The sequence below is a fragment of the Nothobranchius furzeri genome, chromosome 6, assembly GCF_043380555.1.
Source record: "Nothobranchius furzeri strain GRZ-AD chromosome 6, NfurGRZ-RIMD1, whole genome shotgun sequence".
In the NCBI taxonomy this organism is placed as follows: Eukaryota; Metazoa; Chordata; class Actinopteri; order Cyprinodontiformes; family Nothobranchiidae; genus Nothobranchius; species Nothobranchius furzeri.
In genome coordinates this window covers 48,083,403-48,110,174 of record NC_091746.1, presented here as the reverse complement: position 1 = coordinate 48,110,174, position 26,772 = coordinate 48,083,403, and the positions used below count along the sequence as shown (strand labels likewise).

At 43.9% G+C, this 26,772-nt stretch overlaps 1 protein-coding gene across 1 annotated transcript in view; it reads right to left on the bottom strand.

Moving 5' to 3' along the window:
* The window catches only part of LOC107397163 (transmembrane protein 132C), a 317,088-nt gene that overhangs the window by 156,494 nt on the left and 133,822 nt on the right, over positions 1-26,772 (bottom strand). The window lies entirely within an intron of this gene.

The window sequence follows — 26,772 nt, the reverse complement described above, 5'->3', positions numbered from 1 at the left end:
CAACAACTTTTAACCCTTTTTTCCTTATTATTTCCTTAGATTAACTTCATATATAAACCTTCTGCTCCATCCCTGCTGTCACCAAAGCTCTGTTCATACAAATTCACTCCAGACCTGAACTTCTCTTAACACAACTCAGCACAGAGAGAGCATGAAGTAAACCTTGCACTGTTTGCTCTTGTTTAAAGGTCTGTATGGGAACGGATCAGGGATGTCTGTAGGGAAGCAGTCCTTTTCTAGGCATGGTGCAAAACTTAACCCGAAACAACATCTCTCCTAGATCTAAATGAAGGTTTTAATTAGTAAACCTGTTGGAAACAACTTCCTCTAGTGCTCACATGCAAGAATGCTAGAACTTAACGTTAGAACGTCCTCTCAGTTTTGTCCAGAGCAACTTTTTTAATAAATAATTCTGCATGACAGTTGCCTAAATCCTTCATTGGTACAGAGTTTCAATGCTGGTAATCAGCAAACCCCGGGACCCCATCATTGGCTGTCATTCTGCTTACAATGAACCTGACCGTGACCCTTCTCTCCGAAGATGGAGAACCCACATGCAGGTGGCTGATTTTATGGGTGGAGCCTAACTTATATGAACCAAGGCCACCAGGTGCTCATGTTCAAGCTCTCCTCCAAGGCCTGGCTCCAGGATGGTATCCCAGTTACTCATACCTGGGTGGACTGCAGCTGAACGAGGAAAAATTGGGATCAAAGTCAGATCACTTAATTGCTGACTACTTCTCTAGGTTCAGAGTAAGTCTCTACCTTCAGAGGAGGAGTTTCCCAGTGTTGTGTTTGTGGCAGATGGATGGGAAGAAGTGAGAAGGGATGACAGCACTGCTCTGGCCTACAGCCCAGAAATCAACTGAACTTAAAGGGAGAAAGTCTTGATTTAGTGAGCTGTCCTCATTCCTTCACTCATATCACGGGACTTGATTTGTGACAATAGAATGGAACAACCATGATACAAGTGACTGATATCAACTTCCTCTGTAGGGTAGTCTGGCTCAGCCTTACATATTGGATGAGGAGCATCTTCTGTAGCTTAAAGCAGAGCTGCTGATTCTCTGACCTGCAAGGAGTCAGCAGAGGTGGTTTTACATCTGGTTAGGAGTTCTCTGTGTCCTATTGTCCTTGGACTTTTTCCCAGCATACCTCACTGGGAGGGGACCCCGAGGTAGTCTTAGAACTCACTCTGGCCTGGGAATGCCTTGGGATTCCCAAAAAGCAGCTGGGGAGTGTTGCTAGACAGAAGAATGTCCAAAGAATGGGCTTCTCTCCTGAGCTGGTGACATCCATGATCCAAACTTGGACATGTGGAGAATGAATGGATGCATAGATGGAATAAGAATTTAATTGTAAAATTGTAAAATTGTAAAAGTGTAATAAAATGAGCTCACTGTTTCTCTATTTCCTGCATTTTAACAGTGTGTTTTTTGAATTCCAAACTGTCATGGTCCGTGGTGAGCTGCCTGCCTGTAACCCTGTTTTTCTTCTGAGCATTGTCCGCAGGTGGGCGTGTCTGAGAGCTACCAGCTGCAGCTGATCCCGTCATCAAGGCCCAGGGGACTTAAGGAGCAGTGTGACACTTTACTATGCCGGATGATTACTCTGTTTGGGTAGCTCTAGCCTCTAACCTGTCTTGAACCTGTATCTCTGTCTAGATAACCTGCCACCTGAAAAGATCCCCGATTGTCCTTCCCTGCTCTCCTTCAGGTTTCACTCCACATTCCATCATCTCCAGAACTAACCCAGACTCCTGCACTCCAGACCACACTGCCTCCTCCCCTGGCCGCCCGCTCTCAGCCGCTCACCTGCCCTCATCAACCTCCGCTCCTACATCACCTCTGGATGAAACAGTTTTTCGCCTTCTGGATCTCCTCTGCTCACCCGGACCTGACCGAAGCCCTCCCTGTGCATTCTACCGCTACCAGAAAACAGTAAGCTCCCATCTCGAGACTAATCTCCATAATCCCACCGGATATTCACTCTGTCTCCCTCCTCAGAACCTACTCCTGGAATCCTGCTACCAGTGCAGAGCATCTTCTGTTCCCGTCACTCCTTTAGCTCATTTAAAATAAACTTTTTTACACACTTATGATTCCGTGATTGATTCTGCATATCGTGGGTCAAGAAATTGCCACCCAACATGACACAAACAGAACGTCAGACACATGCCAAGAGTTGAATTAATAAACACTGTTAAAGATGTCATTCACAATGCTTCTCTTCAATTTTTAAGACTAAGTTCATTTTCTTTAACACATTTGCAGGTCTCTTGTATAAATTGCTAGTTGATCTCGGGGGGGGGGGACATAAGCTTCTGCGCTTCTGTTTCAAGAACTAGAAGTTAACCAGAAGAGAGGTAAACCAAAGACAACAGCATTTGGAGTCTAAGGCCCTGTCCACACGCAGCCGGGGATCTGCCAAAACGTAGATATTTTTCTACATTTTGGCCTGTCATCCACATGAAAACGGAGTTTTTTCACACGAAAACGGATCTTTTTAAAAACTCCGGCCAAAGTGAAGATCTCCGTTTTGGGTGTCTGCGTGTGGACAGACAAAACCGGAGTTTTAAGGTCCGCAACGTCACCTTCCGCGACAAAAAAATGCTGACATCACGTGTGCGACCTGTGTTTACACTAGCCGACAGCATGGATGCCCTCAGAGCTGCGCTCGCTTTATCAATTGTCCAAGCGCTTTTTGCTTGTTTGTTTTTGCAAGCGGAATTACTGCTCCTTGCGGAAGACCACAGACGAAGGACGAGGTTAAGAACGGGGGAAGTACTGCCGCCTACAGGTCTGGCATGTCCTTAACAACGTATTTATCCGGGTACGTGTGGACAGAGTTTTTTTTTAAAACGCGGTGGTGTGGATGCAAGTTTTTGGAGGGGCGGATATTCATTTAAAAAAAAAACAGGTACATGTGGACTAGGCCTCAGTTCCTGATTTTGGAACATCTTGCCTCTGATTGGCTAACAGCAATGCAGCTCAACCACTGACTCTGCTTTGCAACATTGTTTCATCTCCACAAATCACACACATCTGAAGGAGTTCTGTCATATTGTGGAGTTGCTAATGCTAATGGTTAACTTCTACTAGCTGAGATGAGCTCTGCTCTCTCCATGATGCTAAATCAACAGCTTTTTCCCGTCATGAGCCAAGATGGGTGAGAAAGGTCTGTAAAATGAATACCACAATATATTGAGGGTTTCACCTCTAACGATTAATGGACGATAACTACAGACATGCGCAAACAAAAGTTGTCCACTAGATGGGACTGTTGCATGTATTACATTGAGTCACATTTTTACATGACTCGAGGTGGTACAGCTTCTTAAAGGGACATGAATATTGCAAACCTGCAGACACTTTTTTTCATTTTTTTTATTAGCAAATTTATTGACATGGGAAAAATGATCACGATAAGAGTCAGAAATTTCACTAACAACAAATTTTTGATTTATTGCCCAGCCCTACTCCTGCTCTATGCAGACAGAATGATAAATGGCCTGTATTTGATATAGCGCCTTCTAGAGTCCTGGAACCCCCCAAGGCGCAACACAATCAGTTATTTACCCATTCACACACACATTCACACACTGGTGGTGATGAGCTACAATGTAGCCACAGCTGTCCTGGGGCGCAATGACAGTGGCGAGGCTGCCGAGCAATGGCGCCACCGGTCCCTCCGACCACTAGTGGCGGCAGACTGAGTGGGGCTCAAACCTGCAACCTTCTGATTATGGGGCAAGCACTCAACTCCTGTGCCACCGTCGTCTCGAATAAAAGAGGAATGAGATTTTACAACTCATAGATGACTCATTTACTGTGGAAGCTGAATAAGCTCTTAGTTTTAGAACCAGCCACAAAGCCCCTCTGGTACCAACCCTGCAAGCACCATTTGTAGAAACAACCACACAGACAAACTCCTACAGATTCAATATCATTTATTAAGAACTCTCAATCTCCCAGGCTGTTATGAGGGCCCACTTATGTTTAAATCTATAACCAATGCACTTTATTTACAGTAATAAAAGATTGCATCAATACAAATGATTAACGGATAGCTTTGTAAAATGGTATTCTGGATTCTAATCAATCGGTGAACACAATGAAGTCTAAAGTCTTGCTTTCACTCCACAATAGCCCAAAGTTTAAGAGTAAAAACAGTGGCAGAAAGGTAATTTTCTTCCTGCACCTGGAGTCTTTAAAAGACCATTCCTACACCACCTGTCCGACCATTTTTATCCTGTTATCACTTCCATTATTCATGGTCACAGTCTCTGGGCGGAAATAGAAGTGCTGGAAAACCATGACCTCCCCTTTTTTTCAGGGTACCAAAGCTCTGCTGTTCTCCTCATCTTCCTCTGTCACATGAAATCACCATTAAGTACAACAGCAGCTTTTGGGTTTTCTTTATTCAACATAATAAGTAGTGTTGAAACCTCATGCAAAAATGCACAGGAAAAATAGGTAAGAGTGCATGCACAAAGACGCAATGGAGACAGGGGCATTTCACTTCACTAAAAGATGAATGTTGGGCAATTCCCCTCCCACATCCAAATAACCATCAACTGGTCTAGTTCTGGATCTGTGAAGTAGCTGCAAAAAAACTGAGAAAAAAACCCTTGAGTGTTAACAGGGGAATGATGATATGACAGCCCAAGCAGCAGCGTTTAAAGGAACACAGTCATTACATCTTCTGCATTCAACCAGCCACCTTTGATCTTATCACAGTTCTCTGCTGCAGTAATAACTGGACTTGTGTTGGTGGCTGCTCCTGATGAGCAAAGATGAAGGCCACATGCGAGGAAGCTGCAGACACTGACTGAGGGAAGAGGCTGATTGCCCTCTGCCCTCCTGTTTCCAGGCTGTCATCCTATTTAAAGCAGAAACTATAAATGCACAAGCAGATTTACCACCAACTAATGGCGATGAGGTAAGCAGTAATCAAAGGAACATATAACATCCAGTGTGGCGTAAATACGACACCGGTTTGTAGGTACCTCCATGATGGTGTTTTAACTCTTTTTTTAATCTAAAAGCACCAGTAATGGTTGGTTAGTCAGCAGTTTTGAATGAAATGTAAATTTTATGAGACTGTTGAAATTGAAGCCATTGCCAGAATAGATTCATCATTTTTGTACTGGTCAACTAAATTATTTTGATTAGTTTTAAATTGTCAAAATAAAAGACCTGTCAATTATTAATTGATAGTATTCAGTTGATGAATATATTAATACTCTAATTCAGTGAAACACATTTAAATTTGATTCAGAAGAAGCAATGTGCTTTTTATCCTGGCCGTGGAACACTGGACCAGCTTTATGTCCTTAGGGGGGTCCTGGAGGTTGTGTGGGAGTTTGCCCAACCAACCTACATGTGTTTTGTGGATTTGGAGAAGGTGTTTGACCGTGCCCCTCGGGGGGCCCTGTGGGGGGTACTCTGGGAGTATTGGGTACCAGGCCCTTTGATATGGGCTGTTAGGTCCCTAAATGACCAGTGCCAAAGACTGGTCCGCATTGATCATAACTTTTATGGACAGGATTTCTAGGCGTAGCCAAGGTGTGGAGGGCATCCGTTTTGGTGGCCTGTGGATCAGGTCTCTGCTTTTTGCCGATGATGTGGTTCTGTTGGCTTTATCAGAATGTGATCTGCGGCTCTCACTGGAGTGGCTCGCAGCCAAGTGTGAAGCTGCTGGAATGAGAATCAGCTCCTCTAAATCTGAGACTTGAATTGAAAAAGGGTAGAATGCCTTCTCCAGGTCAGGGATGCAGTCTTGCCTCAAGTGGAGGAGTTTAAGTATCTCCAGGACTTGTTCATGAGTGAGGGAAAGATGAAGCGTGAGATTGACGGCGATCGATCAAGGCATATTGGTGCTGCGTCTGCAGTGATGTGAGCATTGTACTGGTCTGTTGTGGTGAAGTTTTACTGGTCGATCTACATTCCTACCCTAATCTATGGTCACGAGCTTTGGGTAGTGACCAAAAGATTGTAGATACAAGTGGCTTGAGGGACTATAGTCTCACGGCTGGCCAGGGAAAGACTTGGGATTCCCCCAGAGAACCTGGCCCAAGTGTCTGGAGAGAGGGAAGTCTGGGCCTCCCAGCATCCTTGAACTGAACTGTATTGGAATGTTTACTTTGTGAAGTGCCTGGAGACGACTCTTGCTGTGATTCGTTGCTATATAAATAAACTCAATTCAATTGAAACTGAATTGCCCCTGCGACCCGATTTCGGTTAAGTGGATGAAAATGGATGGATGGATGTTTAAATGTTTTGTTTTCTTTACACTCATCTGTCCTTGTTTTTAGTTCATTGCTTCCTTGATTTTCCTTCCTTTCTTTATTTCCCCTCTTTTTCCCTTCCCCTTTACAATGTTCCAGTTTTATTTCTTCTATCGTTATTCTCCGCAATTTCATTTCCTCAATCATTCTCTATTCATTCTCTACTCTATCATTTGTAATTTTCGGTTTTACTTTCTTCTCTCCTTTCCATCCTTCTTTTATTGTCCTTTCTTTCCTCTTCCTTTGTTTAATTTTCTTTCATTTTTTCCCTCCATTTCTTACATTTGTTCCAGCTCTTTTGTGTTTTGTCTTTTTTCTTCTGTTTTTCATCTTGTGTCCCATTTTCCTTCTTTACTTCCCTCCAGATTCACTCCTCATTTTTTCCCTCTATCCACTCTTCAATCCCTCCTCTTTTATTGTCTTCCTTCCTCCCTCTCTCTCTCCAACCATCATTGTTGATATATTTGCTCATGCCGTATTTCACAAACAAACTCGAGCATGTGCCGCTGCCATTGAACACGGGGTTTAAATTAAGGAATGTCATGCCATAAATGAGATTGGTTTGGCTAATGTGATTTCGGGTGAGGGAGGACAATCATGGGTTTGTTGGGGACGACAATAAAGGAAAGCAATTTGAGAGGAGGTTCCCTTCTCCATGCATCAGCAGAAGGTGCCTCATTAATCCCATGAAATCCTACATCTGTGAGATGAGTATTTACAGAGGACAGAAAGAACCATTTCCTGTAACACTTGACTGATTTACAGGAATTACACAGCAGAGGAGCCACTGACCAAATAGCATCACAGCATTTCTTTTATTTCAAGCCATTGTGCGGATAGTAAAAATTAATGAGATGCATGAATATTAAATATGAGCTGAAAGGTACTTTTCAAAAGCGCAAAGAAATAACTTATTGGTGCAAGGGTTCTTATAAAAAATATGACTAAAGCATAAAAAGGCAAGAAGATTATAGGCTTAAGTTGTACTGTCCAGGCAAAAATAATCAATGCTTGACCTGAGGGCCGGAATAGTCTGATCTTAACTCCCTCGGGAAAAGGTCTCCTCTTTGTTTATTCCTTTGAAAAGTTGCAGCAGAAGTTCTTGACTATGGAAAAATAAATTATGATCACAATTATTTGGGTCAATATCACAATTACACATTGAGTTGCAAACACTATAAATTGCAGGCCAGTTTACATCAGCTAGTGTCAGAAATGTTCTGTCTAGGGTGTGAAGTGAAGCAGATTAGAAAATAGATATTTTTGCACCGTTCACTTGCATTCATTTTTTCATTCTTCCGAGGACCCTTGAAGGGGAAGACACTTATGGGCCATTCCCATCTGTACCGGGTCGGCCCGGGCCGGGTAGCCCCAGTCGGCCCCAGTCTGGCCCGGTTGATTCCACACATCCTTGTCTTAAGCCCATGTGGGCTGATTCTACCCACCAATCAGAGGCTTGCGCTAATGGAAGGTGTGAATTTGCTGTCAGCAGTGGGTGTGTTGGCCCTGGTCAACCTGAAGCAGACCCCCTCGAGAAGAGGGCTGAGAATGAGCCTTGGTTGGCCTGGAAAAATACCAGGCCACCCAGATATGTAAACAACCTACGCTACCCGGCCCGGGCCGACCCGGTACAGATGGGAATGGCCCATTAGGCTCCCTATAAAATGTGTTTCATCAAACCAGATTTATTCTAGACTACAACAAAATGCAGGCCTGAAGAAATGTTTAACATTCAGACATGAGTTGTGACACTTGCACATGCAAATATATGGCCACCAACTAATAAAACCCAATCAGTCACATAAACAAAACATGTTATAAAGAAGAGAAGAGCTGCTATGTTAGCCCAAATGTCCAATAAGTAAGAAGGAAACTGTTGTTAAAAAGTGTATTTGAGCACTGACTTTTTAAAACACTCCCACAAGATGCATGTGAGTTTCATTTTCTGAAACTGTAGAACATTGCAGAAGGGAAGACAAAATAAAAGCATCTTAGCAAAATAAAAGTGTGATTAAATAGATAATATGTTTTTGTGTGAATGTTTGGAGTCAGAGAAAAAACAGATTTATATAATTGTCAGCTCTGTATGTCCTTTTAAACATAATATCAGGTAGGAATAGTATCACCTTATTTATCCAAAAGTCCAACAATATGTCCCTTGTCTTGTTCACAATAAGAATGAGTACTGTTCTTGCATCACTTCAGTTCACCATTTCTCTGTCCTGAGTTGCTTGGTCTTTACAAGTACATCTCCCAACTGCAGAGTAATCTGAATAAAATGCAGAGTTTTACTGGAAGTTTGTAGCTCACACAGCCAAAGAAAAACAGAATAAAAACAATCCTCAAGCTGGAAAAATAAAATGGAAAGCGTCAGCAGCAGTGTTAAATGATAATCTTGCTTTTAAATCATGAACTGGGTTATATTTTACATATAAACTTTTAGTTTATTTTATTTGTTTTCTGTTTTATTGATTCGTGTATCTCCACTATGCAATATTTTAGTCTTTGTTATATTAATAGTATTTAATCTGGTTTTGCTGACTATTTAATTGGCTGGTTGGATGTCCTTTGTTTTAAATTGAATGTTTTATTCTTTGAAGTAATGGCTTGTTGGCCTAGTTTAATTATTATTACCTGTAAGGAACTTTGGTCAGCTCACATGCTGACTTTAAATGTGCTTGATAATTAAACTGGTATGGTATGGTATGGTATGGTGAATAAAAACCTTAAAGGATTACCAGTTCACAAGAGGTTAATATTGCAAGAACCAATTTTGGGCAGAATATGGATATTGTCAGTAAATATATTTTACAAAATTCACAATGTTACATGTACTGTTGTCTTATTCAAAGCCTAGAAATAATCATTTTGGGTGCAACACATTAAAATTCAATAGTCATCATCACACGCTGGTGAAATTCATCTCCACATTCGACCCATCCCCATGGAGGGGAGCGGTGAGCTGCAGCGGTGACCACGCTTGGGAACTATGTGGTGGTTTAAGCCCCCAATCCAACCCCTTAAAGCTGAGTGTCTAGGAGGGAGGCATTGGGTCGCATTTTTAAAGTCTTTGGTATGAATCGACCAGGAATCAAACCCCAATCTCCCAGTCCCAGGGCGGACAGTCTACCACTAGGAAACTGAGCTGGTTTATCTGGACCAAATTCAGTTACCCTGCTTTAATTGATAATTCTTGTAAACATGTGCGGGGACAAATTCAACTAAAATGCTACTGCTTTCCATTATGCCAAGTTTTAAACTTTTAAACATGTTTACTGTTGCAGATATATTCTGATTAAACTTTGATAAAAAAAATAATAACTTTGCCAGTTTGCCCATTTTCTGTTAAACAAAAAGCCGCTGAAGCGTGGCAAATCAGTGCAATAAAATGCACCATGCCTATGTGCATTGAAAAAGGTAATGTACACAAAAAAACCACAAAGCAATAAATATTTATCTTCTTTAGTTTAAAAAAGGAAACAACTCCATTCTGCATGATTATAGAAGAGCAAAAGCGCTCACATGTATGCCAAGAAAAAGGTCTTAGTTGATGTGTTTCTTTAGTTAATGAGTACGTGACAAAATGAGCCATTTGTTTCCGTGATAATCCCACATAACAAGCTGAGATTGTAGGATGTTAATGTTTTAGGGGTAACCTGTTCATCGTCTTCCTCACTAGCTTCTTTTCACATTTGTGTTTCTATCTGTTCTGGCTTTTGCACAATCCCATGATTACCTTTTTCCTTTTTTATTCACATTTTCTTTTATTCTCTCATTTTTATGATATTTTTCATCTTTTTTTTGTATTTTTTAATGTTATCGTTCGTGTGAAGTGCCTCGTGATTTTTATCTTCAGAGGTGCTATTTAAAAATGATGTCTTCTTCTTCTTCTAGTGTTTAAAACAGGATTGGAATGGAGTTAAAGGTTTGTGAGCAAAAGACAAAAAAAAGTACCAGGTGGATTAGATAAGATGTCTGCTGTAAAAGGGCACATGATGGAGAAATGTTGAGTAAAGGACAAGAGCTTATTGGGAGGGCTTCACTGGCGGCAAAAGTGAAAAACTTGTAGTCTGCATTTTCTTCCTGCTCTGATCTTATGTTTCCAACAACAGAGAAAAACTTATGTCATCCACAAGAGGATATTTGCAATGTTATTCCACCCATTAAACTTTAAGTTTGGTATAACAAAAATAAGAAGAAACAGGAGGGAAGTGGTTCCAGGTTTTGCCATCAGGTAATGGAGACATACAGTAATTGTGACACAGATATGTTCACACACATAAACGTAGTTCACACTCTCCTTAGCTGGTTTCTACATCGGATGTTATGTTAGCTCATTCTCAGAGAGATGGCTGGTGGGCAAACCACATTTTAGTGAAGAGAGAAAACAAGTGTGGACCACTGGTCTGATGTTAGTTCTGACAAAGAAATGATTGTTGGCTTTTGTGTTACGTCTTTGAGAAAAAAAAAAAAACTTATTGCAGATGACCCGCAGCTCTTGAAGCTAGAATCAATACTTAGCAATTAAAATGTCAGAAGAAAAAAAGGAATAAATTGAATCACCCATTTTTCCTTGCTTATCCAAGAGTTGAGGCCAGGCACAACCAAACAGTCATCAGCTCCTCCGGTGGATATTTCAGGGTTCTACAAAGTCAGAGAGGACATAAACTCCTCCCTATACCTTCTAGACTTATCCTGTGTCTCCTCTGCCTAGTAGGAAGTGAATGAGGACAGCATGTTTTTTTACACATGTGCCCCTTTGGGATTTAGTTAAGGGCAAACTACAGATATATCTGCCCGAATCCGGAGAACCTAGCTGAGCCCTTGTGGGAGACCTTATGCCAACCCAATGGATGTTTGCAATTAACCTGAGAAAACTGTTGAATTCCCCTTATGGGCTGACCCCAAAGGGGCCACTGTGGGTAGCTCTTGGGCAGATCCCACTGTGGGGTGCACCAAAAAAAGAAGAAGAATGGCAATCTCCTGAATTCAGAAAAAAAAAAACTTGGGAATTTTAAAGATTTTTTAAAGACCAAAAAGATGTTTGAATGTATACAGAAATGATCAGTCAGATGCATAAATGCAGAACATCTTCAGACAGGACAACTGTCTCATTACTGATGATAGAGTCCTAATCCATCAGCCCACGTCTAGCTCCATCATCCCATCGCTACAACAAAGAAGACACCAATATCCTGTCCCACCTAAGGCAGACACTCACAGCCATCCTGGAAATAATGTGTTTCACCAATTTTAGGTTTGAAGACCAAATTCTCAGACTTGAAGGAGCTAAGTCCTCAGAAATAATCTCCAGAAATGCTGAATAAAGGTGACCATACTTCATCCTTGAGGATTTCTCTTTTTTGTAAATTAATTTTAAGTAGCAGAGTAGGGCTAACTGCTTTGCTGGTTTTGTTGGCCCAAGATTCTTAATTCTCAAACACCTGTGGCAAAAACTCGAAATAAACACACAGCCTACTGGGTATACGCGCAGACTTTTTAAACATATTTTCCCCTCTCCCGTCTCTTGCTGTAAAAAACAAAATCATCTCAATCACCTCAGGGGAAAATTAAATTAAATAGTAGCCACTGGCACATGAACCCGTCTGGGATCTGGACCAGTAAATTAGTGAGGTTAAACAGGACTGGAGATGAGATGCTCTGAGTAAATTAGCTTGTCGGTGTCAAGTTTTTAGGGGCGAGCGGACACAGGCAGATGTGGAGATAAAGAGGAAGTTAATTCAATTAATGAATCTGATGCGGCTCTTCCTATTATCGGAGCTAGTTACGAGTGCTGGTGCGTGGCGATGCTGCCAAACAGAGGACAAGATTACCAACATCAGATAAAGAGACAAAGCTTATCTCCACATGCATTGTGCTGAGTCTCTCTCCCTGTCTCCCTCTTTTGTCTCGCTTTCAGCACATCTCCTCTGGCATCACCTTTTGATCGTCTAGCTTTCACTTCTAAAACCAGTCTAACTGAAAACCAAAACTACCCGTTGCTTCATTCATTTATTCATTCATAAAAAAGCAATCAGTGATACTGCACACTGTTAGTCATGCTAATTCGTTCTATTTAATTTAACTTACTTCAGTGGGTAAACTCCCATCAAGTAATTTAGAGCTCTACTGACTGAAACGTCTTAATTAGATAAAGTGCGTCTAAGTGGCTGTCACTTTTTTGGAAATATGGATCTATTAAAGTTTGCAGCTTTTGGTTAAACTCATCTTCTTTTCAGAAAAAAAAACATTTTAAGGACTCTAGGTTTGCTCTGAGAATTATTTGGATGTGTTAATTCATAGTTCTAAGAACATGAATTCTAATAAATCCTGGTTGAACAATCTAATCTAATCTAAACTCACTTCATTTGTCAGTTAGGAACTTTACAGAGAAAGTATCAGCACAGCCAAAGCAATATCAAAACACATGCATATACATCTGATCGATTAAAAGGTCAACACCGAAATACATACGATTGATTAGGATTACTAAAATACTTTCCCTTTAGTCTGATCCACAGTCACTTTAACTGTGGCTTAGCATTTAGCAGGCCAATTTAGGAGGGGAGGAAGCTAGCTAATTTTCTGAGACACGACAGCAACTTGTTGCTTAAAGAGGGTCATTTTTCTAAAAGCGGGCCTACATTCATTATTAAAATAGAGGTAGACGACAATAATTAATGTTCAGCCTGCATTTGTAACTCATTGTGACTGATCCGATTTTAAAAAACACGCATTATACATTTATCAGTGAACCTCTGCTTTTATCTTTAACATGCTAATACACTTTCACTACTTTTTGCTTTAAATCCCTAAAATGTATTTATTACTTCTCTTCTGTGCCTTGCCTCTAAATAAATATTAGCTCAGTGATGTTTGCACTTTCAGACCAAAGTCAGTCTCAGTTTGTTACAAGAGGAAACTTTTCCAACATTTTTTAAGTAAACATACAGAAGTACCTAAATAACATCTTGCAATATATATTTCTGCAAGCTATCATCATCTAACCTTCATTCATACCCTGCAATTTTATCCTGATGTTGCAGAGAAAAGCTGTCGGAAAGTGAACCCTCATTTGGCCCTTCACTCTAACCTCCTGAAATGTCAATTTCACTCCTTTCTTTCATTGACAGCCTTGTAATCTTAACATTTTTTTTCTTTTTGCTCCCCAGATCGATATCTATTTGATCAAAAGAAAGGTAAGGGATGATGTGTTTGGAGGATACCGGAGCTGAGGATGGTAAAACGTCCCTATCCCTATCTGTCAAAGGACAAAGAAGATCAAAGAGACTACCATGGAGTGCTACTACAAAATACCTGGAGTGGATTGCATTCAGTTATGTGAAACTGATGCCGAGTGTGTGTCACCAAGCGCAAGACATCCATGCAATCAGGTGGTTATAAAAAGAGTTGTGCTTTCCAAGAAAAATCTGGTGCAATTTCCCTTTCATCTGGAAATGAGAAGAGAGCATCCATTTTGATTTTCTCCAGTCGAAGCCTGAAAAATAAACAATGTAATGATGCTTCATTTATGACTTATAGTAATTTTATCATAATTTAGAGGAGAAAGCAGCCAGATGTCTAACATGTTGAGGTTGAACCTGAAATCTGGGAACAAACTCGTGTTTTCAGAAAAAAGTTGTAATAGCTGTCAGAGGAGAGTCGCTGACTTCAAAGGAGGCAATGGTTGGAAATGTGAGCTGGCCATTGCCTCGTGACACGAACAAATCCCTGACAGATCAAGAGCAATCGTATGGGCAGGAACTCTAAAAAAGGAATTTCAGTGAAATTCAGAGAAGCCCTTGAGTTTTTTGAAGGAAAGGGGATGTTTCTGTTGAAGGGCAAGGTGAGGTCTCATACATCTACAATGTGTCCTAGTTCTGGGAAGTTTCATATTTCCTGGTCAATGAATGGCAGCCGGCTTCCATCGAAGATCCAACAAACCTTTGATCTGGTACTTTTTGGGTGAGCATGAATGTAATTTGCAAATAAAATTAACCTGAGCCTTACAAAGTCCTAAATTTGTTCCGATTAAAATCCTGGCCGTAATGGTTCAAGAGGAGAAAAAAACAAGTGAGCCAAATGACCTTGGGACATTGCAATAACAACATTTTTGCCTTTTGCATTGAATTGTGGAAAAACAAAACCCACATATGAGCCCATAATTCAAGAATGACATGTATAATTTCTACAGTTCGCCCAAACTGTCATCAGATCTTAATGTCACCAACGTTTCAGCTAAAATTGTTAAAAAGCAGTCAAAGCTACACATTATTCTAAACAAAATAATTGGTCATATGTGAGTGTTTGTTAACTGAAACTTCATAAAAGCTTTGTGTAGTGTATGTGAGTGTGTCTGTTTGCACCAACTGTGTACATAAAAGCAGGCCATGGCATGATGACACCAATGGGCGTGACAGTGCAACACCCAATGTGGCATGAGGCAAGTCACCTCCAGTGTATCACAGCTTGGCTCTCATCACCATGCAATTCTCCTAATGTAAAATTCAAGAACATTGCCAGTCTGGGATCCTAGCATGTTGAATGTTTCACTTCTCAATCGGGTCGGTGGATTTTGTAAAGCACACACGGGATTTTAGACGAACACTCATTTGGAATCTGTGTCAGGATGGTTTCCCTTTCTATGTTACATATTTTGCAGGAATGTGCGCCAAACAGGGTGGTAAAAACTTCCAATTTCCCATTTGCTTTAATGCTGGATTTCAGGAAGGAACTTACACTGCTGCTGTGCTGTAGATTATAGTTGAAGGAATGAGGTCATGTTGTATCAGACGGAAGCTTGATCCCTATGGCTGCTATTTGAAAGGAAGCCTAGCCAGTTAAATATGGGACATAAACACATGCGGTCGCTGCCTCCAGTAAAACCTACTTGACACAAGGTTGCATCCAGGGGATAAAAATTAGACTATGCGTTTGCTCTGTAGGGTTGGGTGGATGATCCAGGACTGATCCAATATTTGGACGGATTCAGGGGAGGCCAAATAGTATAATCTGAGGATGTAGGGCGACAGATTATTGAAAGTTGGTAAACCTGATGTAGAAAGGGTTACACAGATTAACTCTGATGCTGCTGTTGGTGCAGGAATTTGCTACAATCTGTTCAGCCACCGTATTGAGCTAAATCTCAAATTTGCCTCAAAAGTACTATCTGTAGGCTACACTTTATCTTATGTGCAAACAGAAATGGTCATACGCAGGGATGTCTGTTATCAGTCTACTATTAATAATGGCACATTTCGGCATTAAAATGTTATATCGTAAATATATGCAGAGGTGGAAAGTAACAAATTACATTTACTCATGTTACTGTAATTGAGTAGCTTTTTGTGTATTTATACTTTTTAAATCGTTTTAAAATCCGTACTTTTACTTTAATTTGAGTATGTTTTTTAAAAAGAATTGTAATTCGCTACATTTTAAATCATATCCGTTACTGAGTAAAAATAAATTCTAGGCTTAATAAATCAAAAATATTGCATGTTGCAGCGTCGGAACAGAAAGACACCTGCATGAGTGTCGCGTCTAAACCGTGGAGGGGGGTGGGTGTACACTTTAGATAATGAGGACAAACAGCCATTTTTATCGCAGTTTTGCTCAAAAACATCAATTCAGTCCCTGTGATCCACTCGCTGTTTACCTCCTCTCTCCCTCCTCTCCTGTGGGTTGGAACCCGCACCTTCGCACCGGTGTTACGTCATCAGAATTCTGCTCGGTTCAGTAGCCGGACTCGGTTCCGTGTTTGAAATGTGTTTCCCTACTGCTCTGCACGGAAGCAGCAACATAACGTTTAGTGCTCACAACAAGCGGATTCTCAGCAGAGCTCACAGAAGACCTGCAGGCCTCTGTGAGATAAAACATCCTGATACCGTTTCAGTTATAAACATTGTGCTCCATCCCTGTGTTTGAACTCAGAAGATGCTTCTTGATGCCACAGATATGTGATGATTTAGCTTGTTTCTTTATTTTACTCCAGAATAAGAGATTAAATTACTACAAAAGCAGTTCAATGTAGTTAGATTAGTCATTCAAAAGATTCTAACATGCTGCAGTGTGTGTGTGTGTGTGTGTGTGTGTGTGTGTGTGTGTGTGTGTGTGTGTGTGTGTGTGGGGGGGGGTGTGTGTGTGTGTGTGTGTGTGTGTGTGTGTGTGTGTGTGTGTGTGTCTGTGTGTGTGTGTGCGTGCGCACACGAGTGTATTGTGAACTGGCGTTGTGATTTTGCGCTACTTAGATGTAGCCATCCTTAGGCTGAGAAAAATGTAACTAAGTAACTTTTACTTTGAGTACATTTTATTTACAATTCTTTTTACTTTTACTTGAGTAAAAATTTAGGCAAGTACTTTTACTTGTACTTGAGTAAAAACTTATCAAAGTATTGGTACTCATACATAAATAGGAAATTTTAGTACTCTCTCCACCTCTGAATATATGTATGGGTTTTCAATATTTTAATGACACAACTTTTTACATACCATGCACATATTATACCCCAAACTCCAATTATTTCTCCTCTCTCTCAAAATGTCAAAATATGACAGATCTGCGGTAAAGTTTTTCAGATATTTTAGTTTAGCAGGAACAAGTAGAAATTTGCCATGATGTCCTCACAGCACGCATCTATGTGTAGCTAGCCAGTTCACAAACGACTAAAACAAACACAAGAATCTTCACCCAAGGCTTGCTTTACTTATCTGAAGACTTGTATAAATGTTTTATCACCATAACGGCAAAAAAACTGAAAAAAATATACATTACTAACTAATATTTTGTCAAGCAATTGACTTTGCTTTTCAACCTTACTTCTGTCATGTTTCATGATTTGCATCTGACAATTATTCAGAATAAAACCTTTTGACTGGTCCATTGTTTGCTCCGTCCTACTATCACCAACAAACAAGGCACCAACATACTTAAACTTCGTCACCTTTTTCTGGTTAAGAACCTTGGGATTAGACTTGGAGGACCTGACTCATCCCAACTGCTTTATACATAGCTGCAAATTGCCCCGCTGCAAACTGAAGGTCATTGGTTGGAAATACCAACACAATCATGTCACCTGCAAAGAGCAGAAAGCAGACTTTAAAACTGATAAAGGTTTTGGATCCCCCAGAAACTGCAGAACAGTGTCACATGGTGAGTTTCATCTCATCCTTGGATAAGAAGAAAGAAACAAATGGATGAATTCATGGGTTGGTTGAAACTGTAAATTCCCCACAGAGACCACATGTGTTTTATGATGACTGCTTGATATCTTTAAATGAGAAGCCCTGCTAGCTAACTCATTGCTTAAACAAATTTTAAAAAGGAACATTATTCTATCAGATTTGGCTCACATGGCAGAAGTCCTTTTTATCCATGACAGATTTAAAACAATGCAATTTGTTTATACGGTTTAATAACTTTTCAAATATCATCTGCACTTTTTCTGCTGGTATTAGTTATACCCGAGGCCTTATTTAGAAACCATTTCCAGACGTTGTATGGCACCGTCAGGAACAGCTTTCACATATCAAGTACAGTAACATAAAAATCATAATTGCTGAATATATGCAAATTACATCAATCTGCAACCATTAGTGAAACAATTCATCTTTGGCAATCACTAAAACAATTTAATCACAATCTTTACAAATGGATGAGTATTCACTATACGCTCTAATTAGATCATAAATTGTCTGAGCACACTGATATGCTAAGTTTTGAAGGATTTGACACCCCAAAAAAATATATATATATAAAAAATAAACAAAAACAAAAACAAAACAAAAGCCAGCTAGAAATAATGAAGTGATATCAATGAGGCATCAGTGGCACAGGGAGCCATTTGTTGAGAAAAAAGCTGAATATTTGTTCTTTCCTATCTTACAGTAACGCATTATTTCACAAAAGGTTGGAGGCTGCAGACATGTCATCAGACAATCAGGATCTGAAATGAAGGCACAGTTTTTGAACTTTCCAGAGTTTGGGCACAATCAGTACCTGATTTAATTAATTCCTTGATAGGTACAAGTGCTGTGAGAGACCAAATGTCATATGTTGTTGTATTTTGTTAGTATTGTGACATTTGAGTGGAGCTCTGGGAGGGAAGCACGGTGAATGCTGGAGTGGGAAGGTGACAAGAAAGATGACAACTACTGTACAAAAGCAACAATGTCCAAATAAACTCTGTCATTGTTGTGACAAGGAATATGTCAGAAATGTGGCACTGCCGGAAAAAACTAAAATCCCATTCTGATTTCACTTCACATTCCACTGCATGAACAAAGTGAGGAATGCAATTGAAATGGTTGCAAATTTTGCACATTTATGTAAATGGAGAATATCATCATCATCATCATCATCATCATCATGTTTTTATAAAGCACTTAAAAAAAGCATGGCAGCTGACTTAAGTGCTGCACAAAGAGCACATAGAATAAAGAACAGAGATACAATTCTAACTGCAAAAGGCAGTCAGACACTTAAAACAAGCAAAACAGCACTGGTAAGATATAAGTAAGAGATATAAAAACACATAATAAAAGTTAAATAAATATTGGGGGAAATGCATTGAAATCAGATTTAATTCAGGCCAGGTCTGCAAAAACAGGCAGGTCAACTACACTTAATGTTTACCTGGTTATTTGCATCAAGGAGCTTTATGAAAGAGTGACATTATTCGAGTAAGGGGCAGAGAAAAATACATAATCCGCTATTATCCTGTGGTAAATATATCTGTGGATCAGTATAAAAATGTGGTTGTAATAGAGAGCAATGACAACCACATAAAATGTGGTAGATCATTTGAATATGATGAAAGTGTTTAGAAAAGAAGATACAAAGAACAGTAGCCCCTAGAGCTTGCTTGTATAGCAAAATGGAAGTTTATTTTTTTTATAATTTTGGTTGTTTTTGAATAAAATGCTACTCTTTTTATGAGCAAAACAATCTAAACCATAAGGGGATGTACAGATGATTCTGTTTCAAAATGTGTTCAGAGGCATCAAGAACAACAGAATTCCCAAAAAGCCTGTTCCTCCTTCTTTATGAGGTATGAAGGCTTTCCCCTTGTAATCCCACTCTCTCTAACTTGCCTCTATGTTCCCTCTTTGGGTTCTGATCAAAGAACTGAGACTGAGTAGCTTTATAAAGAAAAAAGATAAATTCTCCTTATTTTTATGTGCGTGCATGAGAAAAAAAAATTTCCTGAGGTGTAAAGGAAAGCCAGGCTGTGTAGTGCAAGTCTTCATCAAAGCATGCTTTACGGACTACATGTAGGTTAGAAACAGGGAGAAAGATGAAAGTTAGTTCATACGAACCAGTGTGAAATAGGACATAATTGAACATAATGGTGATAATTGGTGTCTTCGTTCGGCACCTCTTACTCCATTATGATTTCCAACACTACAGGACTCATAAGAGTTGAACAAACAGTTGTATAAAATTAAGTGGTGTCACCAAGTCTGTAAAATGCATCCCTGGAAATGTAACACAAAATAATCCATTTCAACAATTATCCTGTCCATCCATCAGTGTGCTCATCCATCTTTCCCAGTTTACCTAAGAAACAGTAACTGTATCTGCTAGCGTTGCAGAAGTCTTCCTTAAGAGGAACATTTCTTGGGATGCATGGTGGCGCAGTGGTTAGCACTGTTGCCTCGCAGCACGAAGGTTGCAGGTTCGAAACTCAGCTGTGGCCTTTCTGCATGGAGTTGCGTGTTCTCCCCATGCATGCGTGGGTTCTCTTTCTTAACATTTGTTTCGATGTCTCACTATGGGATGCGCCCCTCCGTGGATTCCTCAGAAGCACTTATCTCAATACGCCAATCCTGATTGGCCAGTGACCGTGACGTACGCGTCCCCTGCTACTATAAGTAGCAAGCGTCCCCACGCACGCACTATTCAATCACCTCTTCTCGCTTCGGTGGTCGCTTATCTCTGAGGTAAGTTAGCTCAACTGTTCACAGACGGAGCCAGCTAATATTCTCTCCGTCACCGAACGTTAACTTACTGTCCTGTCCTGACCTTCACCATAGGCTCGGGGCATAACGAGCAGCTTCACACTCCAGTGCACCTGTTCGTTCTCTGCTAACACACCAGTTAGCCAACATGGAAGCTGCTCCTCCCACCAGAGGAGTCGATGGCGCAGGAGCTCGCCTCTGTACCTGTGGGAACAAAATCTCAAGCAAAGGCCCGCACAAGGTGTGCTCGAGCTGCCTCGGGCGGGAACACGCCCAACTGGCATTGGAAGTCCCCGGGTCATGTGAGAGCTGTGCTTGCTTCACCCTGAAGAGCCTTTGCCGGCGGCTAGCGCGCCAAGCTAGCCTGTCGGGGAAGGACCCTTGCCTGCCGGCCCCTGGGCCACCGCCTGGGGACGCCAGCGAACATGCCCTCCTGGAGCCGGAACCGTGTGCTGAACTCAGCTGGGGCTCACAGCTCGAACAGGCCGGTCCGAGCCACCCCGTCGAGGACGTGTTTGAGTTGGACTACGGAGAAGACGAGGACACCTTGGAACTCCTCATTTCAGAGGAGGACGAGGATGATGACATTTTTCTCCCCATCGCTCAGGCCTCCATGCCTAGCTTTCCGTCCTCTCCCAGGGATGGAGCGGCTTCTCCGGCCGCCCACCTGGACATGCAGTCAGTCTGCCAACGCGCTGCGACCAGGCTCAACATCCCTTGGCCCACCGTGGTCACTGAGGCTGTCAGATCCCGCCACGAGGGTAAGAAGCTGCCTCAGGCCACAAGAGCGGCAAAGCCCCTCCTTCCCACCTTCCCGGAGCTTCTCCAAGAAGTGAGGTCCTCCTGGGACAAACACCCTTTCAGCTCCAGGTCTCCTGTCCAAGGAGCCTCCTCGCTGGACTTCGAGGGGATGGAGAGGGCTGGCATGCTTCGCATGCCGCCGATGGAACCGCTGGTTGCAGCCCACCTGCACCCACGACTCTCGGCAACTTCCTCCAGGCCTCCCGCTCTCCCTGCAAAGGCGGGCCGCTTCCAGTCGGCGCTGAACGAGAGGGCATACAAGGCTGCCGCCATCTTGGTCCGAGCTTTGAATGTCTCCTCCATGCTCTCAGCGTACCAAGCCGAGCTCTGTGAGGACATGAATATGAAGCCGGACCCAGAGGTGTGGGAGGAAATCACCGTACTGACCGACATATGCCTGCGTGTGCAGCGCTGCGCGGTCCAGGCTACGGCTAAAGCTATGGGCATGATGGTGCTTCAAGAACGTGCATGATGGCTGAACCTCACCAACCTCTCTGATAGAGAGAAGAAGGACATTTTGGACATGCCAATCGTGCCTGAAGGCATTTTCGGCTCTGCCCTGGCATCAATGCAGCAACGGTGTGAGGCCAAAAAGAAGGAGGATGAAGCCCTTCAACTCTGCCTTCCCCGTAAGCCTTCAACGGCTTTGCCGGCTCGGCCGACTCTTCCTCATGCAGCTGCCAGAGCCCAGCCTCAGTTCCGGGTCCCAAGGCGCCCGAAGCCTCCGGCAGTCCAGCCATTTCCTTCGGGCTCAGCGCCTCGACCAGTTTGGCCTCGGAGGTCCGGCAAACAAGCCGCTCCGCCGTCGGGACAACCCACCCGACCCGGCGGTCAGCAGGTGAGGAAGAGGAAGAGGGCAGCCTGACAGAGTTCTTTCCCTCCCGACGCTGCAGCTGGCAGTTCCCCGTTCGCCAGCTCCTCCTGTTCGACGTTGCCATGGTGCTTTCTCCCCCCCTCACGGAACCCCTCCGGCAGAGTCCCCGAGCGGTCCAGGGTGGGGCCAGGACGTGCAACCGGCTGTGCCGGCTCAAACACACGTCACAAGCACTCACATTGTTTTTTGCAAACATGTCACGCTCAAGGAGCATTAAAAAGTTCGCTGCCGCATCCAGACAAAATGTCAAGGGCGCAGCAAAAATCAATAAAAATGTTACCCATGAGCGGTTCCAGGCGGGGGCGGCCCCTGGCGGACTTTCCAGCCAGCCACGGGTCGTCCCCGTATGCCAGGGCCGCCAAAGCACAAAGCCCCCGCGCATGCGCAGTGGTTGCCACGAGCACCGCTACCCCACAACCTCTGGAGGGAGCTGCTGCTCCGTGTGTCACGGCTGTGTCACCGCTCTCCACTCACATGGAGGAATGGACAGCAGTTTCTGCTTCACATTGGGTGATAAGAACTATTTCGAGAGGTTACAGGCTCCAATTCGCCTCAGTTCCTCCTCGATTCTCCGGCGTAGTGTTCTCCCACGCCCGGGGGACGTCAGCTCACATCCTTCAGGGAGAAATCTCCTCCCTGCTGGAGAAGGGAGCGATATGCATTGTGCCTCCCGATCGGTCTCAGAGCGGTTTCTACTCCAGGTACTTCCTGGTCCCGAAACGGGGAGGGACCGGGATTCGCCCGATCCTGGATCTGAGGGCCCTGAACCGATGCCTCAGAAAGTACAGATTCAAAATGCTCACACTCTCATCCCTTTTGCGTCTGATTCACCAGAACGACTGGTTCACCTCAATCGACCTGAGGGACGCATACTTTAATATTCCCGTGAACCCTCCACACAGGAAATTTCTGAGGTTTGCCTTTCAGGGAGTGTGTTACGAATATACCGTGCTCCCATTCGGCCTCTCGCTGAGCCCGAGGGTGTTTGTCAGGTGTACGGAGGCGGCGATCGCCCCTCTGAGAGGGAGGGGCATTTGGCTGGCCACGTATTTATAGACGACTGGCTCCTGCTGGCACGGTCCAGAGAGGAGGCAACGTCAAACACGCTGGTTGTGATCCATCACTTGTGTGGTCTGGGTTTCAGAATAAACTGGCAGAAAAGCGCTTTACTCCCCTCCCAGAAAATAACCTTTCTAGGTCTGAATCTGGACTCAGGGGCGTTCACGGCCTGTCTCTCGGCACCGTGCGTGAACGCGCTCTCGTTCTGCCTGGCGCGCTTCCACCTACACAGTTCGGTGCGGTTTGCGTTATGCCTCAGGCTTTTGGGTCTCATGGCGTCGGCTATTTCAGTGGTACCACTCGGCCGTCTACACATGAGAGATTTTCAATGCTGGGTGGCTTCTCTGGGTCTCTCTCCAGTGCGCCACAGAGCGCGCAGGGTGACGGTCTCTGTAGCGTGCGTCGCGGCGCTCCGCTGTTGGCGTCACCCCTCCCTCTTGGCACAGGGGGTGCCGTTGGGGGTGGTTCTCGTGAGGAAAGTGGTCACGACAGATGCGAGCCTGTCAGGTGGGGGGGGGGGGGGGGGGCTCCTGGAGGGTCGCTCTGTCAGGGGTGTGTGGAGCAGAGAGCTCTGGGGGACACACAAAAATTATCTGGAACTCCTCGCGGTCTTTCTGGCCCTGAGGCGCTTCCTGCCTTTTCTCTCCGGCCATCATGTCCTAGTGAGAACAGACAACACCACGACTGTGGCTTATATAAACCGACAGGGGGGGCTGCGCTCCATGCGGTTACACACGCTGGCACGCAGACTGATCCTATGGTGCAGCAGGCATCTCCTCTCAATCAGAGCCACCCACGACCCGGGTGTTCTGAATCGGGGGCAGATCTGTTGTCCAGAGGGACACCCCTGTACGGGGATTGGAGCCTGCATCCAGCAGTGGTGGAACAGATTTGGATCCGGTTCGGCACAGCCGTGGTGGATCTTTTTGCCTCCAAGGAGAATGCTCAGTGTCCACTGTTTTTCTCCCTGCGCGACTGAGATGCTCCACTAGGCATGGACGCGCTGGCGGACGACTGGCCATGGGGACTGCTTTACGCTTTCCCCCAGTGGCCCTGATACCACCCACCTTGCTGAGGGTATGAACCCAGCGCCACACTCTCATTCTGGTGGCCCCATACTGGCCAGCCATGCATTGGGTGGCGGACATTTTCCAACTCCTGGAGGGCCGGCCTTGGAAACTGCCGCTTTGTAGGGACCTGGTGTCCCAAGCAGGAGGCTCAATCTTCCACCCTCATCCAGAACGGCTGGCCCTGTGGGCCTGGCCCCTGAGGGGTGCAGGCTAGGGTCAGCAGAGCTGCCCCAGGCCGTCATTCGAACCATTCAGAATGCTAGGGCCCCCTCCACTAGGTCCCTATATGACTGTAAATGGAGGGTGTTTGAAGCCTGGTGTCAGGGCAGGGAGGTCTCACCCTTCCAATGCCCTGTGAACATCATTCTGTCTTTCCTGCAAGACTTGTTGGATGGGAAGAAGGCTTTCTCCACCATTAAAGTGTACCTAGCAGCCATTTCAGCCCGTCAGTTGGGTTTTGGGAAGAAATTGGCAGGTCAACACCCCCTGGTGTGTAGCTTCATGAGGGGCGCGCGCAGGCTTCTACCTGTGTCTTGACCCCTGGTACCCTCATGGGATCTGTCCTTGGTGCTGTCGGCCCTCTCCGGGCCTCAATTTGAGCCTATGGACGGCCTGGACCTTAAGATCCTGTCTCTTAAGGTGGTGCTACTCCTGGCTTTGGTATCTGCAAAGCGAGTTAGTGACTTACAGGCTCTCTCTGTGCACCCATTCTGCACCCAGTTTGCACCAGGTGACATGAAGGTGTCCTTGAAGCCCAACCCTGCCTTTGTTCCTAAGGTGGTGGGCTCCTTTTCTCCTATTATCCTCACAGCTTTCTACCCACCGCCCTTCTCCTCTCCTGAGGAGGATCGATTGCACAAGCTGTGTCCGATTTGCGCGCTCAATGAGTATGTGAATCGGACGGAGAACCTTCGCAGGGGGGACCAACTTTTTGTGTCATGGGGTGGGCCTTGTAAGGGGAAACCCGTCACAAAGCAGCGGCTTTCCCACTGGATTGTGGAGGCTATTTCTATGGCTTACTCCTGTCAGGGCATTCAGGCACCTGTAGGGCTCAGGGCCCATTCTACTAGGGGCCTGTCTGCTTCTTGGGCCCTTTTTCGGGGGCTGTCAATCCAGGAGATTTGTGCTGCAGCAAGTTGGGCTTCTCCACTTGCATTTGAACGCTTCTATAAGCTTGATGTTTCGGTCCCTGCGATGACTCACACAATTCTGAGTGTGGGGTCTTTGGCGGGCCAAGACGTATCCCTGTAGGTTGGTGATCGCTGGATAAGCTGTCTGGCAATACGGGAGTCTCCATATCCCATAGTGAGACATCGAAACGAGTGTTAAGAAAGAGAAATTTAGGTTACTGTCGTAACCCCGGTTCTCTGAGTAACATGAGTGAGATGTCTCACCAGACAACCCTTCTTGCTGGGCGAAGCGAGAAGAGGTGTTTATCTTGAATAATGCGTGCGTGGGGACGCTTGCTACTTATAGTAGCAGGGGACGCGTACGTCACGGTCACTGGCCAATCAGGATTGGCGTATTGAGATAAGTGCTTCTGAGGAATCCGCGGAGGGGCGTACCCCATAGTGAGACATCTCACTCATGTTACTCAGAGAACCGGGGTTACGACAGTAACCTAAAGTTTCCTCCGGGTACTCCGGTTTCCCCCACAGATCACAACATGCCCTATAGGTTATAAATTGTAAGTCGCTTTGGATAAAAGCGTCTGCTAAATGAATAAACATAAACATAAACATTTCCAGCTCCACATGGGAGATGTGAATCACTCTCTGTCTTCACAGCGAAATACTTCCCTATAAAACCCACTCCTTTATCCCCTGTACCACTTTTTTATTCAGTGGGGTTGAGGGGAGCTGGGGTCTCTAGCAGTTTCTGGCAAGAAGCAGGGGACAACTGGGACATGTCTCCAGTCCATCGCATAGCCACACAGGTACAAACAGGAACAGGATACAACCAGTCACACTCCTTCCCACATAGGATCAATGTAGTCACCAATCAAGTAGTAGGCGTGTAGGCATGTATAAATGGATGTATAGACATATACACACTAATATGTGTATGTGATTTGAATTTATAGATATTAACATGTTTTTTAAATTATTTGTCTTTGTAGCTTATTTGTTTGTATTGAAATTTTGCAAAGCACTTTGCATTGTCATGCATAAAATTCGCTGAATGAACAAAGTTTTGATTGATTTAGTGCATTTGGTCTGTGGGAAGATGACAGAGTACCTGTCGAAAACCCACGCATGCATGTGAAGATCATGCTAACTCGTGCAACTATATATTTACTTGTGTAAAATATGTAAACCTGCAACATTTCTAATACTTCTGCGTCTGCACAGCTACAGACGTACAATGCCTCAATGCTTTGGCACAAGGGCTCTCAGAGGCTGACGGAGACATGCTCAACTATTTCACTATCCATTGAGACCACAAGCTTGTGATTGACAGCAGCAGCTCAGGATGTATAGCGGGTTGTTCAGTAATTCGAAGTTTGCAGGTTCGATCCCGGCTCCGACCAGAGAATGCTGCTGCTGTGTTATTGGGCAAGACACTTAACCTGCCTTGCCTGCTGGTGGTGGTCGGAAGGACAGGTGGTGCCAGTGTTCGACAGACCTCACCTCTGTCAGTGTGCCCCAGGGCAGCTGTGGCTACATCGTAGCTCCTCCCCATCTGTGTGTGAACAGGTAGGCAAGCCAGCTTTATTTACA